Here is a 15,500-nt window from a genome sequence, read left to right as displayed (position 1 = left end):
GACATCCACAGGCACCAGGCATGAGCAGATACAGACAGGCATACGTGCAGGCAAACTCAGGGGCACAAGAGATAATTATCTTAATATAAAAGCAAATAGTGCCTGAGAAGCTGGCTCAGTGTGCAAGAGTACTTGCTATGTAAACAGCAGAACCTGGGTTCAAATCTTCGGGTGCCACATAAAAATCTGGGTGTGGCTGAGTGTCATTGTGTCCCCAGCACCGAGAGGGACACATACAGAATGAATTTGTCTAAGCCAACCCAGACAAAATGGTGAGTGTCTGGTACATTGAGAGAGCCTATCTCAAGACAGGAAAGCAGAGGGTGATAAACAAACATCCTTAGTGTTCTGATCTGGTCTCTACATCCATGTGTGTGAGCACTAAGTCACTGACACACATGCCTGCATATCATACATGAACACACACATGCAAAACCACATGTACACATACACACATGTACAGAAATAAAGAGAGAGATTAATTAGTGCATGGTCTTTCAGAGACAGAAAAACCTGAGCCATCTTCCAGCTCAGTCAAAAGGCCAACCCTGTGGATACCTCAAACTGGGTTCCAGTCTTAACTATGATGACATTTCTGTTGTTGCCATGCCCTGAAGTTTGTTACACTAGTTCTAAGGAATAGGTTCAGCAGATGAGGCTAAGAGAGAAACTCATTTCCCACTAAAATGGAAGCATGTCACCACAGGAGTGAGGAGGAGTTACAACGGCACTGGAGAGAGACAGGAGACGGGGAGCAACACAACCATGAAGTCAGGTGAGGTCACATTCTACAGTAAATGCCGACTGTAAGGCCACCGTGCAGCAGGCGGGTCAGTTCATCTGATTCCCCTGTAGTAGCACTATCCAAGAACCAGCTCCCTGCCAGACCCTAGCAGGCTGGAGGACACAGCAGCCCCTTCAAGGTTTCCCCCAAGAGGAAAGCTGGCGGGTAACACCAGGGCAGAGCCAGTGATGATAACAGAGAGGATGGGATTGCCCAGCATATAGGATAGCTAAGAGACCTGCTCACCTGTCTAACTGTCTCTTGGAAGATGAGTGGGAATTAAGGACAGACAGTTCCAGATACCGCCAGACCACCAAAAGGGACCTGAAAGGACAATAAATTAATAGAAATAGTCTACCTGTGAATGGGCACTGATGGGGGGAGGTGGCTGGGGTTACAGCGCCTCAGGGAAATCTGCCCTCCTAGGGCAAACGCTAGAGTAGGAGGGTCTGTCCCACCTGCAGTTCTGTTAATGTGGCAAATGCTATGGTTAAAACAGCAGCTTAGAGAAAGCACGCACTTGCACAGTGATTAGAGCTGAAACTAATTTTTAAAACTCAGAAAATTTGGCAAAGCTATTTGGCAGTTGGGCAAATTTCAGTTCAGATGTAGCAAAAAGCAAATAAAATATGAGATTGAGAACAATGGCGGGCACCTCCCTGACTCAGCGGAGGTCAACCTGGAGGTATGGGCAATAAAGACAGGAAAGGAAGCCTGCAAGGAGCAGCCTCCTCAGGACAGGAGGCTCTCAAGGGGTGTTTTATGTAAAGTTAATAGGTGATCCTTTGTGATGAGAAAGGAGCCACCACGGAAAGCCTCAAAAAAAGAAATAATAATAATAATGGATAGCAAGACGCCAAGGAGAGACAATTGAAATGTGCACATTCTATGCCTAAATTAGGCCCACCCCACGCTTTTATGTGCATCTCCTGCTAATGGGTGCTTTTTCCTGTATTGCAAACTTGGGAAGATGAGAAAGGATTTTTCTATGCCAACTTTATGGCACCTGGCACTGTATCAAGCATTCATTATCAATAGAAGCTGAGTTGAGACACAAATGTAACAGCTTCCATATTAAAATGTTATTGAATAGCATAGGCCTGGAGGGGAAATAAGGTGTGTGTGTGTGTGTGTGTGTGTGTGTGTGTGTGTGTGTACATGTTCCTTCATGTGCTGGTACACGCTGTGCATGTGTGTATATGTGTGTGTGTGTTTGTGATGTGTGTGTGTGTATGTGTGTGTTACTTGTGTGGCTGTGCATGTGTGTATGTGTGTGTGTGTTTGTGATGTGTGTGTTCCTTGTGTGGCTGTGCATGTGATGTATGTGTGGGTTTGTGGTGTGTGTGTGTGTGTTCCTTGTGTGGCTGTGCATGTGATGTGTGTGATGTGTGTATGTGTGTGTGTATGTGTGTGTGTGTGCTTGTGATGTGTGTGTGTTCCTTGTGTGGCTGTGCATGTGATGTGTGTGTGTGTTTGTGGTGTGTGTGTGTGTCCCTTGTGTGGCTGTGCATGTGATGTGTGTGATTGTGTGTGTGTGTTTGTGGTGTGTGTGTGTGTGTGTATATGTGTGTGTTCCTTGTGTGGCTGTGCATGTGTGTATGTGTGTGTGTGTTTGTGATGTGTGTGTGTGTGGGTTTGTGGTGTGTGTGTGTGTGTGTGTGTGTTCCTTGTGTGGCTGTGCATGTGATGTGTGTGTGTGCCTGTTCCCTCCTGCGCTGGTGTATGCGTGCCCCTGTATTTGGAGAACAGAAATCAAGCATGGATGTCACAGGTACCATCGTTTTGTTCTATGAGGTAGGGTCTCTCACCGGCCTAGAGTGTTCCAAATAAACTGGCTGGGCAGAGAGCCCCAGGGACTCACTGTGTCTGCCTCCCCAGTACTGGTTACAGAACCACATCACCATGCTAGCTTGTTTATGTCTTCTAGGGCTCAAACTCAGGTTCCCATGCACAGCACACACTTTACTGACTGAGCAACCCTCCTAATCCCCAAGATTTTCTTTATAAACCATGTAGGTAGATAAAAAGGTGAAATTATCCAACAGTGCTTAGGCTCAGACCTACACACATCTGAGAAAAGGGAACTGCAATTGAGAAAATGCCTCCGTGAGATTGGCTGGTAGGCAAACCTGTGAAGCCTTTCCCTTAATTAGTGATGGGTGTGGAGGCTTAGCCCACTGTGGCTGAGCAAGCCTGTGGGAACAGGCCAGTAAGCAGTGCTCCCCTGCTTCAGTTCCTATCTCTGGGTTCCTGCCTTCAGATCCTGCCCTGACTTCCTTCAGTGAAGGACAGTGATGTGGAAATATAAGCGGGGAAGGGAAATAAGCCCTTCCCTCTGTAATCTGCTTTGGTCAGGGTGCTTGTCACAGTACTGAAAACCCTAACTAATACAGAAGTTGGAACCTCATTGTGGGGGAATGCTGTGATGGACCTGATCACATGTCTTGGGGAGGATCAGAGCTGCATGGCCTTTGGCTAGAAAAGCCACCGAGCGCTCAGAGCTCGGTGCTGAGGGACCTCTGATGATGAGCATGCTGAGAATTGTGCTGGTGCTGGAGGCCAGGCTTGTGAAGTTCCAGAGGGAAATCTGAGACTCCTTTCACATTTTTAATAGGGTTGCTTTGAGTCGAGAAGCTGTACCTCTGACCATCAGTGGCTGGAGAGTCAGCCATGATAAACAAGAGACCAGTACCAGTGATGGAAAACATCCTGGAACAATTGATGCCGCTTAGCTGGAGCTGAAGAAGAAAGAAAGAAAGAAAGAAAGGAAGGAAGGAAGAAAGAAGAGTACTGATTAAGAAGAGACCATCATAATTGAGGAGAAATATTCTGGGCGATGTTTCCTCTCCTCCAGGCCAGCACATAGAAGCTGTGGCACAGAGGAGGGTTAAGACTGTGCCTTGGGCTGGCAACCAAACTTGGTGATGTGTAAGATTCCCCCAAGGGTACTGGTTGGAAGCAATGGAGGGACCAGGGAAAGAAACGGGGCTAGGCACTATGCAAGGCCTTTGGGAAGATGCAGCCTCAGTTGCAGCAAAAGCCCCAGGATCAGAGGGGTCATGCAGAGAAACTGAAGACTGGAACCAGGTGGCGGTCCTGTAAAAGAGGCTGTTTGCGAAGATGCAGCCTAGCACACTGAAAATTCAGCCCTTGGGAGAGGCTGGTGTCACTGATGGACAGCGGTGGATGTGGAGTGGAGCCAGCCTGATCCTAGTAGACAAGCTGTATACGGTTTGGATGGCAGAGCTAGAGAAATTGACCTGTTCCAAAGTCCTTTGGAGCCCAGAAGATAGTGGGTGAGTACCAGATGTCAAACACTGCACTTTTTACAGTTGGATTTTAGTTTTGTTTTGATTCAGTTGTGACTATACCCTGAATCTTCCCTCATGGAGTAAGAAAACATAACATTTTTTTTTTTAATTTCACTGGAGCCCATATTTAAGAAACTTCGAATTTTAAAAAGATTATGGTTATTCTAGAGAAACTGGATACTTAAGAGCCTGGATATTTTAGAGAGGCTTGAACCATCAAAGATATTTTGGGATGAATTTTTGAAATGTTTTGTTTTTTAAATAATGAGAAACTTGTAAAGCCGGAATGTTTTATTTTGTTATGTTTGATATTAATCTGACACCTTAAGGGTGAATAAGAAAGGGAATGTTAAAGGTGAATGATGACATGTTTGTGTGTCAAGTTGCCAAAGAGTTGGTTGTATCGGTTGGTTTTGCTGACACAATGCAAACACAGGCTTATCAGAGAAGAGGGGACCACGACTGAGAAAACGTCACCAATAAGATTAGCTTAGGCAAGACCACAGAGCATTTTCTTTTCTTTTCCTGCTTTTATTGGATTTTTTTTTTTTTTTTTTTTGTCTCACATAATGTATCATGATTGGAATTTCCCCTCCCTCGGCTCTTACCAGTCCCTCCCCACCCTTCTCTCCCTCAGCCAGAGCCACTTCCTTTCTGTCTCCCATTTAGGAAACAACAGGTGTCTAAGGGTTAATACTAGTACAAAATAAAATATAACATGATAAATAAAAACTACCACATCAGAATTTAATAAAACAACCAAACCAAACAGAAGGCAAAGAACAAGAAAGAAAGAAAGAAAGAAAGAAAGAAAGAAAGAAAGAAAGAAAGCACAAGAAACAAAGACTCACTCATTCACACACTCAGGAGTCCCATAAAATGCTAAGCTGGAAGCCATGATATATACATACAAACAGGACCTGGTGCAAACCCCTGCATGCCCTGTGCTTGCTGCCTTCCATTCTTCGAGTTCACATGTGCATTGATCATAGTGATTTAGAGCATTTTTAGGTTCTTCTTGTTGTTTTGTGCATGTCCTCCATCTTCTTTCCAGAGAGTTCCCTGGTCCCTGAGAGGAGGGATTTGATGGAGACATCAAGTTTATGGCTGAGTGTTCCAAGGCCTCTCATTCTCTGCTTAATGTCTGCCTTTGGGTTTCTGTATTTGTTTTGAGGCATTTTCTTAATTAGTGTTTGATACAGTATGCCTAGCTCATTGTGGGTGGTGCCACCCTTGGAAGGCAATGGTGGGTGGGGAGCAGCAGCCTAAGCAAGCCGTGGGGAAGCAAGCCAATAAGCATAATCTTCCATCTCCAGGCCCCTGCCTTGAGTTCCTGCCCTGACCTCCTTTGATGGATGATGGACTGTGATGTGAAGCTATAAGCTGAAATAAAGTTTTCTCCTGAAATTGTTCTTGATCACAGCGATACAAACCATAAGATCACTGGCAGATGGCATGGAAGGTTCACAACTTAAGAAGGTGCACTTCTACAGAAATTGCTCACAGAACAATGTCCTGGTCCTGACTCTGCCACTGTCTTTCAGATACGTCTCTCAGACTCTGTTAATACATACATAGCCACCTAATTGTTTTGACCATGAAAATAATCCAGCTTATTTTAATCTTAACAATTAAAATAAAAATGATACCATCTATTCCAACTGCTTCCCATGACTAGCGAGAAGTTCTTGTGTACTTCCTTATGGCTCTTTCTCCATGACCTGATTTTTTTCATTTAATTTCCAACATTTAATCAATATCATGCATATACATCAGCTTTTGTTATACTTTAAAAGCCTGACATTGTCTTTTGGTATTGCCAAATATTGGTAAATCTTATTTGGGAACATTCGTTGATGTGTGTTAGTTCATTTAATTGGGTTTTCACTTAGGTCCATAAGTATTGTGTTAACTTTCATTCTGTATCCACTAAAAGATGTCACCCATGAAGTGGGTATAGAGATAGACAGGAATAAAACAATGTGAGCTTTTATACACAGACATGTGAGTACCACGGTGTATGGTGTATGTGTGTTCCTTCCTTGTTAGTTAATTTGACACCCTAGATATTGTCACTGATCCACCAGGCTTCCATCTGGACCTTCCTGAAACTCATTCACCTGTTAGATTGACCTATGGCCTGTCCCAAGGGGAGGGATTTTCACTGTCCCATTTCTAAGGATGGGTGGACAGGGCTCCCTGTGGAGGGGAGGGGAGCTGTAATCAAAGAGGAGGCTGTTTCTGGAGCACTAACAGGACTGCCGGGCAGAGTGGTCTCTGGAGAAGAGCAGCACTATGTCTATGGTCAGAACATACAACCTCTTGAGGATGGGGAGGTTGTGGGGATAAGCAGGTTTAGCATAGGCAACATGCCTGTCCACTCTATACCAGGCCCTTCGAGTGGATTGCAGAACAAGAGAAAGCAAGGCATTATGGTCCCCATGGTAACTGTAACTATGTAATTGTGGCTTGTGCACATTGTCTGGATCTTTAAGAAATATTCACTGGCAGAAAGTGTTTTGTTCAGAAGTGGCATGTTGGTGGTTATATCCAAGGGTTTCTCCTGAGTCTGTAGCTCAGAAACCCTAGGGAAAAGTCAGAAGACTACCTTGGCTATAGAACCCCAGATCCATAGTCTTGAATTGCTTTGGGGCTCTGGTATACCCTAAAAGCAAAACCAGAGTAGAGCACTTATATCCCACCATCTAGTGGGGTGCTGCTCCTTAAAGCCCTGTACCCCCATTACCACTGGAACCTTTGTCAACTTGATGACCCTTAAGTGGCTTGTCACTTTAATTTCCACCCTTACGTACTGAAAAGATGAGTTTTCACACATTGGTAAAGCTCCATTTTCTTCTTCAGCAAATGTGTCCTACATTTTAACAAACAATGGAATGGTACCATTTTCCCCCCATGCATGGGCATCCGCACATTAAGATATTAACTTCTACAGTCCATGTGGCTAATGATCTCTTCATCTGTCATTACTGGATGGTTTTCCTTATTATTTTGGACATATCATATTTCAGTAACACAGTCAAAGCCATGCATCAGTCCCCTTATGCTTTCGCTACCACTGAAGTAGCTAATATATTTTTCTTACATTTAAAACAAAATATTTCTTTACTTTAATCATTAACTTTACCAAGGTTCACTGGGGATTTTTTGGGGAGGGGATAAAAATTCCTCCTTAAAGTTCTGCCTTAAATAGCCAGTGTTGGTCAACACCACTTGTTGAACTCTTTCTGTTTAATTTTTCACAATGCATCCTTTATTGCTTTGCAAATCTCCCTTTCAAGGGAGATTTCAGGTTTTAGGGCCTTTCCGTGCATCAAGAAAATGGTATTGTGGCATTAATTTTTGATTTATCAGAGTATTACAAATAATTGGGATGCCTATCATGTTTTGTTATAGCTGTATTTTTGAATTATTTTATTACATTCCAAAAAATAATCCTACTAGTATCTTATATATTACATACTCTTTCACTTCACAGTGCTAAATGTCCTTGAAAAGTAGACTTCCTAGCTTCTCCCTTATAGTCAGAGAATTTAAAGTCATGGGGGAAAAAAAGAAAGAAATATGCAGAATTGCTACTGAATTTTGCCAAATAAAATTCATAGTTCAGAATCCCTACCAAATTCTATCTAATGGTAAGCCTCAAGTCTTCCAGATGTCGCCAAAAACAGCCTTAGGGTTTGCTAATTATAGTTGGGCTAAGTTTCAAACCTCTGAAAATATATCTATGGCTATAAATCAAGTCTTTAAAATGCTTGCTCAAATGATAAAGAAATAAACAAGAAAAATAAAGGGAAGAGGAAGGAGGTTTCAAGGATGCCCGTATTTATCTTCAGTATCCACATTTGCTGTCTCTGAGCTAGGTCCGGGACCCTCACTCAGTACCCCAGATTACTGTAGAAATGGCACAGCAACCCTCCCATGCCACTCTGTTCTCATCGTGTCTTTTCCATTTCCAAATGGCCTTGAATGTCCACTGGACCTGGAGATGCAGAAAATCGTAAGTCAAGATAGCTTCTTTTATTTATTTATTTTTATAGATTCATTCTATTTTATTTGTGTGTGTATGTGCACAACACCCTGAAACTAAAAGAAAAATTCAGCATTTCTGGAGCTGGAGTCATAGGGGGTTATGAACACTCTAATGTAAATGCTAGGAACCAAACTCACCTCCTCTGCTAGAGCCACAAATGCCTTTAACCACATCTTCAGCCCTTCAAGATAGCTTCAGTATAAAGTAACTCTGAGTATGCACTGACAGTTTACTGGATGCATAATAGATGAAATTTGTTGTGAGTTCAAGTGCAGGCACCAGCAACATTGTAGCAGGCTAGGCAGCACCTGTAACATTGTATCAGGCCAGCAACATTGTAACGGGCCAGCAACATTGTAACAAGCCAACAACATTGTAGCATGCCAGCAACATTGTAGCAGTCCAGACAGACAGCACCAGCAACATTGTAGCAGTCCAGCAGACAGCACCAGAAACATTGTAGCAGTCCAGACAGCACCAGCAACATTGTAGCATGCCACAGAACCTCGTCTTAAGTACCCTGAAACATGGCTGCCTCCTTAGATACAGTGATTTATTTATCCTGAATATAATAATATTTTGTAGAAAAAAATGATATCCCAAAGGTTTCTATGGTGTTTCAATTTATGTCATTTGAAGATTTCAAAGAAAAACATAGTTTTAAGCTGGTTAAAATAAGATGTATCTATGTTAGAGTTGTGGTGACTACAAACAAACTGTATTTTGTCATTGTGAGCAAGACAATCCTTGACTGACTATCCCACTCTTCATCAGAAAGGTAAATTCTCCTGTAATTCTCGTAGAGGAACCATAGCTACTCACTTAAGCCATGGCTACTGTGGTTTAAATGAGAAACATCCTCCACAGGCTCCCCTGAGCCTTTGATCCCTTGCTGATGGTTCTGTTTTGGAAGGTTGTAGAACATTTAGGAGGTGGATCAATGAAGGTAGTGATCCACTGAGGTTTATTCCCATTGTTGCTCACTGTCCAGTTGAGATGGAAGAGCTGGCCACCCAGTGGACATTAGTGCCATCTGCCTGCCAGGGTGACTTTCCCACCAAGATGAACTGTTATCCCTTCAAACTGTGAACCAAAATAATTATCCCTCCCTTAAGCAGCTTCCTGCCAGGTGTTTGGTCATAGAAATGAGAAAGATAATTAACACAATGGCCAAATGTGAAATTCATTGTGTTAGTATTCCTTTCAAGATTTCCAGTGTGGTGTGGCAGTAATCTTATTAATAGAAAAGCATGCCTGTAGACTTTGCTCTACTCATTACTTATGTCCCCACAAATGCAAATGAAGTCCCTTTGGCAGGGAAATCTGCATATGTGCATCTTCTCCTCTCACATGGACTATGCTGTCACTCATCCCTTCTACAAACCTAGCAACTACAGCCCCGGGTCATCTTTCTGCTACAAGTGCCTCGGGGATTTTTTTTCCTTTGAAAGAGCAGCTATTTTATTCCCAAGTAACCAAAACACACTTAGAGTATCTAACAAAAATAACTGGAGCCTTTTCTCTCAAGCCTTCAAATGCTTTCAATTAAAACACTTTTCCAGACAGAGAGGAAAATTGACAATGCCTAGATTTATGCAGTAATTGTATTCATTTTGAAACTTGATAGATATTAGGTGGTTGTGGCAGATTGTGGGATAATATTCATCTCTCCTGTAAAACATATATTCCCACGAGGCATATGGAAAGTGCTAGATGTTTGGGCCAGGCTATAGCATCTTCCATTTCCCACAGACATCTCCCATGGGGGCTCTTGAGTAGACCTTGAAAATAAGTATTTGTCTTCCTTCTGTCTGAAGTTTCTCATCTGATAATTCTGGAGAGCTGAGACCCAGTGATCCACCACATGGCAATGGGCAGAAAACTCATCCTGAGGATTGACCTACTGGGAGAAAAACTGGGTGTTCAATTGGTCTTTCAAAATAAATAACTTGCACACACACACCCTAGTTGCATGCTGCAATAGCTAAATCTGATTATCAAGAGAGGATTTGGAAGGCTCCTAAATTATCCTCTCTCTCTCTCTCTCTCTCTCTCTCTCTCTCTCTCTCTCTCTCTCCACAGAAAATCTGGAGTCCATTCCATGCTAAGTGTCATCATGAATGGTTTCCTTTCATGTGATTATACATGGAAAATGGGTCTGTTCACACATCTCCAAGGAGACTGTGAGGCTGGCAAAAACACAAATCCCTCATGTGGGCCCCTCTATTACCAGCTCACTGGTGTCCCAAGAAAGAGGACAAATGATGGCTGTGGAGTAGCCCTGTGCAGGTGACAGGTCCGACCCAAAGCCTTATCTTGGCTCAGTTGGTCCTGCCTCAGGATATCATGTTCACTTCTAGCCATGATGCCTAGGGGACTATCCTTCTCTAAGGTGCTGAAGACCTCTCTGCTCCCATAGCCATATACAGATAAATATGAGAAAAGAAAAGGAAAAAAAAAGCTGGAGAGATGTTTAAATGAATGTACTACTCTAGCAGAAGACCTGGGTTTTCTACTGAGTAGCACATGGCTCCTAATTTACTTAAGTCTTGTTTCAGGGTGTGCCTTTTAATTTATTTTTCACATTCTAATCCCAGTTTGCAATCCCTCCTTCCCTTCCTCCGCCTCCACTCCCTCCTCCTCCCATCTGCTCCATAAAGAGGGTAAGTCCTCCCATAGGAAGTCTACTAAGTGTGTCCTATCATCTCTTTGAGGCAGGACCAAGGCACCTCTTCACCCCTACACCCCTGTATCTAGGCTGTGTAAGATATCTCTCCAAAAAAATGGGCTCCACTAAGTTAGTTTGTGCATTAGTGTTAGGTCATAGATCTGCTGCCAGTGACCTCATATATTGTCCCAGTCACACCATTGTCACCTATGCTAAGGGAGTCTAGTTTGGTCGTATGCAGATTTCCCGTTTGTCAGCCCTGAGTCGGTGATCTCTCACTAGCTCGGGTCAGCTGATTCTGTGGGTTACACATCATGCTCTTGACTCCTTTGTTCAAATTTTTGCTCCTCCCTCACGTTGATCATACTCCAGGAGCTTGGCCCACTGGTTAGTTGTGGATTTCTGCATCTGCTTCCATCTGTTTCTGGAAGAGGGTTCAAACTTCTCTGGGGTTATGGATTGTAGGCTGGGTATCTTTTGCTTTATTTCTGGTATCCACTTATGGTGAGTGCATACTATATTTGTCTTCCTGGTTTTGGGTTACCTTACTTAGGATAGTTTTTATTTTTATTTTTTTATTTTTATTTTTTCTAGTTCTGCCCATTTGCCTGTGAATTTTAGGATGTCATTGTTTCTTACCACTGAGTAGTAAGTACTCCATTGAATAATTATACCACATTTTCTTTAGTCATTCTTCAATTGAGGGGCATCTAGGCTGTTTCCAAGATCTGGATATTACAGATAATGTTGCTATGAACATTGAGCAAATGTCCTTGTGGTATGAATGTGCCTCCTTTGGGTATATGCCCAACAATGGTATTGCAGGGTCTTGAGGTAGGTCCATAATTTTCTAAGAAATTACCATACTGATTTCTACAGTGGCTGTACAAGTTTGCACTTCCACCAGCATTGGAGGAGTGTTCCCCTTTCTCCATGTCCTCTCTAGCATAAGCTGTCATTGGTGTTTTTGGTAGGTATAAGATGGAATCTCAGAGTGGTTTTGATTTGCATTTCCATGACTAAGGATGTTGAACATTTCCTTAAGTGTCTTTCTGCCATTTGAGATTGTTCTGTTGAGAAATCTCTATTTAGATCTGTGCCCCATTTTTTTTTAAATTGGATCAAATAAGTATTCTTTAAAGGGGGAGAGAATAGTTCAAGGCCTACAAATACACACACACACACACACACACACACACACACACACACACACACACAGGCCAAATTCTAACATCAGGCTGTTGTAGTTTAAATGTGAGACATCCCCTTAGGCTATATGTTGGTATCAGCTGGTGACACCATTTTGGAAATGCATGGAAGAATTAGGAGAAAGCACATTGCTGTAGCCAGTGAATCCCCAGGGGCAGGACTTGAAATCCGATAACTTGTCTCCACTTCCTGACTGAGGATACCATGTGACCCACCGCCCAGGTTCCCCCCACCACCCCAACATCCCTGTTGAGTACGCAGAGCCTGCTCAAAACTCCAGTGAATATCTCACCAGCTCTACCTACCCTGTGTCTGTCAGCCTTGCTGCAATGGTCAGCTATTGCCTTAGCAATGCTACATAACAACCATCCCTAGTAGTTTTGAGAACTGAGATTCCAGTGGGTTAAGGTATACTTGGCTGGCAACTGCGTTTGTAGCCTTATTTGGAATTAAAATGATGCCCACCTGGAAGAGTAACCCGCAGATCACAGTTGCAGCCAGCTCTTTCCATGTCTGTTTACATGGCTCAAGAGCCATGCCAAGCCGAGCAAACGCACTGAAAGCCTCGAGTCACGTTTGCTGAAGTTCTCCCTCTGCGGGGTGTATTACGCTACCACGCACAGCTGGTGACCCTGCTGCTCTCCCAGGAAGCAAATGTTTCCAAATGGAGCCACCTGTGCCCCTGTCCGGATGGCACTGCCTCTTGGTCACATAGGTTCATCCTGCCCTGCCTCACCTTCTCTCCCGTTTTCTTCCACTCACCAAAACAAGCCCACCCTGGAAGCTTCCCTGAAACTGTCCCCAGGTCGACAAATTCTTCCTACATGCCGCAGAAGGAACAGGGCCTCAGTGTCAACATCTTCCCGGCTCCTACCCTGAGCTGCTCTGTTTCACACGTGTGTCTACTTGCTCCCTTGTTGCTCCCTGTTATCTGTGGCTAACGAGTTAAATATGCTGCTCTCACAAATCTTGGCATATTTTACTCAGGGCACCACATCGTGTCTTATCAAAAAAAAAAAAGAGAGAGAGAGAGAGAGAGAGAGAATTGTTTGAGAGACAGACTTGCATAGCCTAGGCTCAGCCCAAACTATTTATATAGGTGAGAGCTGACCTGAACTGATTCCCCTACTCTGCCTCCCCAGTGCTGGGATTGCAGCCGACTGTCATCACACCTGGTTTTGCGCCATTCCTGGCTATCACACCCACGGTTTCCTGCGTGCTAGGCAAGCTCTCATCCGACTGAGCTGCTTCCTCACCCCTGATAGTTATTTCGAGAAGTCTGATAATAAATACTCTATTACTTCTCCCCACTCTGGACAGAGGACTGGACAGAGGGCTCTCCTTTAACCCTCGGATCGCGGTCTACTTCTTTTCGGGGTGTCTTGAGCTGAGGGGGCCAGGCCATCATTAGTGCATGGTGTAATTCTATAATTAGTTAGTTCAAACCTGAGGACGAAAGGCAGACTCTCCCAGTGCTCACAGGCCCCGGCATACCTCACACCCCGGTGACTGCTTTATTGGGCTTTATTGGTGGCATCCCCTGTTCTGCCTGCTTCCACTGTATTTACTCACTGTATACTCTGTATTCTGGGCACTCTGTATTCTGAGTTTCCAATTCCTGAGCTCGGCCTGCTTCCCTCTCTCCTGACACCATGCATGCATGGGAATCTCCCAGGCTCCAGGAGAGGGCATGTCTGAACTCCTCCTGGTCTAGACTTGAAGCATGAGGCACTTTCTCGCAGAAATATGTTGAACCCAAAATAAATAAAAAAGAAAAAGTGGGAAAGAGTCAAACAGGCAATTATTTGTAGTAGAAAAAAACTATTGATTTTCCTTTGTTGATACATAGTCTAAATTATCCCTCAAGAAAAGTAGTAATGTGCCTTTAAACAGATTTATTGGTTCTAGGAGGGGAAAATGTATTATTTAACTTCAACACTATTGGATTTTTCTATTATATTAGGTATAGAGATAGGACAGACGAACAGAAACGAGGCAGAGAAATCCCCCAGAGGACAACGGTAGCTTTGCTTCCCAAAAGGAGATCCTTGGAATTTCTCACAGCAGTTAAGAGTTTGTAAAGAAAACATTACTTTTCCCAGATAAATACATTATACCTTGAATTTACAGTAAGCACATTCCCACAAGATTTGATGTCCCTTTGGATAAAGAGATCCAAACTCATCATTGTAGAGCATATTCATCTTTGACAGAATCCTAGATCTTCTCTGACCCTGAGCCCCAAGCCCCCTCTCTGAGATGGGTGCTCCACAAATGCCTCTGGAATTTTCTGCCTCTGTCTCACTGAGCTCTGAGATCAAAATGCACCGACACAAGCCAGGGTCATAAAATAGGGGACCCTTGGGTCCTCTCCCTGCACCTTACCCTGAACACTATCAGAAGAAAGTCCATAGGGCCCACTGGAGACCTTGCAAATCAGCTCACCCAGGTGTCTCACCCTTGAAGGTAATCAGGCTGAATTACCACAGAGAGGATCTGACTAAGGGGGGGGCTACACAGTCAAGTTTAGGGTGTTCTAACAGCTGTGAGTATGAATCTCAGGCCATAGCTATAGCAGAGACCCTCTTGCTGTTTTCTGCTTCTTGTTGTTTTGTTTTGTTTCAATTTTATAGCCGAGGAGGTTGGTTTAGCTTTTATTTTGTTTTGTTTTGTTTTGTTTTTAATACTTGGGGCTCCATACTAAATAATCTCTCAATCCTGAGATCAGAAGTCATTGGATAATAAAAGAATTCCTAGATTGGCCTCCTCTCTGTTGTCTCTGTTGGCCTGTCCCTGTGCCCTATCATGTGGTCATGTCCACACTCATAAGAGAAGGACTTTATGCAGACATGGAAACAGAGCTTTGGGTAGCAGTGGCCCCTGAACTGAAACATGCGCCTTGGAGGAAAACTGTTAAGACTCTGGAAGTAAGTATCTTGCAAGTCTCAAAAATTCCATGAAATTTACAAGATTCACTAAGCCCCTCTCTCATTGGGGTTATATAAGCATGTGCAGACTGCTGGGGAACGAGACTGCTTATTGATGCCACAGAGAGCTTCGGGGTTGTCATGAGTTGTCACGTGTAATATCGGTGGGCTTTTGGGGGACACAACTTTGGATTCATCAATATTCCTGAAAGTAGCCCCCTTGCCTGTACCCTTGTAAATGACTCCTATAAATGTCTAGCATCACGTTTTGGCCTCTAGGTCCCCTACTCTGGGATGAGTAGATGTTTGTTAACACACACCCAAGAAGTGATGCACAAGGGGATTCTGCCTTCTCTTCTGCCTGGGATGATGAGGTTCCTGATTTTTGTAGTCAAGGTAAAGTGCTGTGTCTTAAGACAGCTCTGCATTCAAGACTGAGAACACTGAAGATCAAGTACAAAGGTCTTCAGACAACACGTCTGAGGGCTACAAGCCATCTCGGCACCCGTGGGCTAGAAAGTCTCCATTCCTTTAAGGGACAAGACAAAAG

This window comes from Phodopus roborovskii, unplaced genomic scaffold (assembly GCF_943737965.1).
Source record: "Phodopus roborovskii unplaced genomic scaffold, PHOROB, whole genome shotgun sequence".
Classification (NCBI taxonomy): Eukaryota; Metazoa; Chordata; class Mammalia; order Rodentia; family Cricetidae; genus Phodopus; species Phodopus roborovskii.
The sequence above is the reverse complement of the archived record's forward strand: the minus strand, read 5'-3'. Positions refer to the sequence as shown.